A 2,988-nucleotide genomic window follows, 5' to 3' on the forward strand; every position below is an offset into this window, starting at 1 on the left:
GTCCTGCAGCCTTCCAGAGTTGCCCTTCATTATTATCTTCACGAAATTAACTGAAGCTTCCATTCCATGAAACTTGAGAGGAGGTCCCATCCCTCCTCTCACTATTTCTGAGCCTTCCTGAGATGTCATGCAAAAGAGTCACAAAGAAGGAATATATAGACTTGCCCAAATACTTCAAATCCCGATCCTGACTCAATTTTTGATTATTCAGTTAAGACCCAATGCTGCCCCAAGTTGCTTGGGTTTTCTATATGTCATATCCTCCCAAAACATTTGTTTAATTTTTACCTAGCAGTGGTATAAGAACTTTACATGCACTAACTGATTGATTTAATCCTGAATACAGCTCTGTGGATTAAAGTACACTTTATCCCCATTTTGGTGCTAAAGTAAATGATGTTGTAGTTATGGCCCTAAGGTAGTTATGTTGCTGGAGCCAAGATTTGAACCGAAGTAAGTCTGCCTACAAAGGCTGCATTCTCAAACATGCAGGACAGACTGCTTCTACTTCATTTCCCAAGGTACAACTAACAGCATGCTGTTGTGCAAATCTACCAAATCCATGGTACACTGGGGCATAATTACTGCAGCACAAAAAAATAAAGATTAAATATTGAATGACAGCCATTATCGTTTCTCAATTCCTAGCCATCTCTGCTACAAAGAATCTCTTACTTTCTTTTCTTTGTTCTTCAGTTTCTCACATTCTTGTTTCCCTTTTATTTTATTTTTTTTAATCTTTTTGTTTCTTTCTCACTGTCTTTGATCAGGTCTTTACTTAAAATTAGCTGTCCAAAATGACTGACTTTTATGGAATAAACAAATATAAGTTTTTAGGCAGCAGGCTGCTTCTCTTCCGTGGTGGGTTTCTTTTCTGCAGGTTTCTTGTCAGCTGCTGGTTTCTTGGTAGCTGCAGCCTTTTTTCCTACCAAAGGTTTCTTTGGCTTTTTCACACCAACATCCTTCTTTCTTTTCTTCCCTACCATGGGCTTCTTGCCTGGAACCCCCTTGTCATCTGATTTGGCTTCTAAGGCCGCTGTTGCCTTATCCATCCGGAGTGTGTATTCTTGACCTGGTGAAGAATGGTGTTCCAGTGCATGGTCTTTGCTACGGGTTTAGTTTCAGCATGGTTCTTAGGTTCTTCAGTGGATTCTTCTTCAGGACTCTACGATGAATCCTCTTGCATGGTGCTCGGAGGGCTCTTTGGATCCCTGGCCTTTTCAGGATTCTGCCAAGGTCTGTATTAAGCATCTTATGCATGGGAAGGTTGTAGTTACTCTTGAGGGAGGCAGCCTTAGGCCAAGTGCCATACAGATCATCTAACTTGCAGAAAGCACTTTCAGTCCAAATGCAGAAACATCCCACATGCCCACCAGGAGCAAGTTTCAGAATGTTCAGTTTGCTTACATCAAGTAAAGTAATTCCAGGGATGTCTCTGAAGGCCTTGATGATACCAGTTTTCATTGTAGATGATGCAAGATCCCCTGCGCTGGATAGGACGACGGTTTCTCATTTTGCCCCTGCCAGCTCTCATTCTCTGAGAGGCATAGACCTTTTTGATATCATTCCAGGCTTTAAGTTTCTTAAGAAGCAAAACCTCCTCCTTGGTCTTCTTGGAGCCTTCAACTTTATTTTCAACCACCAAAGGAAGCTCAGGAACTTCTCAACACGGTGACCTTTAGACATGACCAGTGCTGGTGAGGCTGAGGCAGCCAGGGCAGAGCAGATGGCATATCACTTTTGTGTTGTGTTCACTCTGCAGTGCCAACGGCACCAGGTTGGTGCAAACATGCGGCCTCCACGACATATATTTCCAAAAGCACCCTGGCCAGAACGGTGAGGCCCCCGGCTGGAACTCTGGGCATTGGAGCCCCGGCTCTGCCTGTACCCCAAGACTCAGCACTGGTTTGATGACCTGCTGATTCACTGTCAGCATATGGCTGTCTGTTGTTTTTGCGCAAGTTGCTGTGAACAAAGTTCACGACATCTGGTCGAATGGGAGCCTTAAACACAGCAGGCAAGGTAACACTTTTGCCAGATGATTCCTCCTCTTCAGAGTACACAGATATCAAGGGAGGAGCACATGCCATTGCGGGGAGAGGAGAGGGCCTCTTGTTTCCCTTTCAAAGCCATCTTTTCCCATGTTGCTTCTTGCCTTGACTCTTTGGAGAAAACCACTTTTCTCTCCTGAGTCTTCAATAGACAAGGACAATTCAAATGTCGTCCTCTTGTTTTAAATGAAAAGTGTTTCTTTTTTGTCCCTTGAAAATAAAAAATCTATTATTTTAAGTTTCCTTTTTAAAAAATTCATCTTTTTAAAAAATTCTGCTTTTCTTTCTAAAATGAGAATGTGAATATAGTTCAATTTTGGTTGACCTTCTTCTTACCACTGCATATGTCTTACCAAAAGAACAGATTGTTTTGAAATTAAAAGAAATTATTCTAAAATTATAAAGTTCAATATATACTTAATTCTTTAAAGTGTCAATATGAAAACCGACAGCTATCTAGACACTAAAATGTAATACAGTGATACATTTAAGAACTCTAATAGTAGAGGGTCCATTCTACTTTTTCTTCCTGGATATAAATGCAGGACTCTACTAAAAAACAAATGAACTTATGTTTGTTTAGCTATGGGATATTATTAGGATAGTCATGAAGAATCAGAAAAAAAATTTACATGAATTATTTTGATGAAGTAATTAGAAAGTGTCTATTATACAATCATCTTTTGGGTCGTCATTTGTGACTATTAAAAATTAGTCATCTATAATCATTTATGACATTTTTCACTTCTTGAATACTAACTTAGAATTTGATAAAAACTAAAGATTGCTTAGGGAGAAAAATACACATAAACATAAAAAAAAGATTTTTTTACAAAATAAAGGAAGTTGACCTATCTCAGGGATCAGTGGTCTACTGATCTCTAGTTTTAAATTATATAGTGCTATGTTAAAATTATTTTTACATGTATTTTTGCAT

At 39.2% G+C, this 2,988-nt stretch overlaps 1 pseudogene; it reads right to left on the reverse strand.

Moving 5' to 3' along the window:
• Positions 1-785: 785 nt before the first annotated feature.
• LOC112923613 (large ribosomal subunit protein uL4-like) lies at positions 786-2,105 on the reverse strand (annotated as a pseudogene).
• Between the last annotated feature and the right edge of the window lie 883 nt (positions 2,106-2,988).

This window comes from Vulpes vulpes, chromosome 2, assembly GCF_048418805.1.
Source record: "Vulpes vulpes isolate BD-2025 chromosome 2, VulVul3, whole genome shotgun sequence".
Lineage (NCBI taxonomy): Eukaryota > Metazoa > Chordata > Mammalia > Carnivora > Canidae > Vulpes > Vulpes vulpes.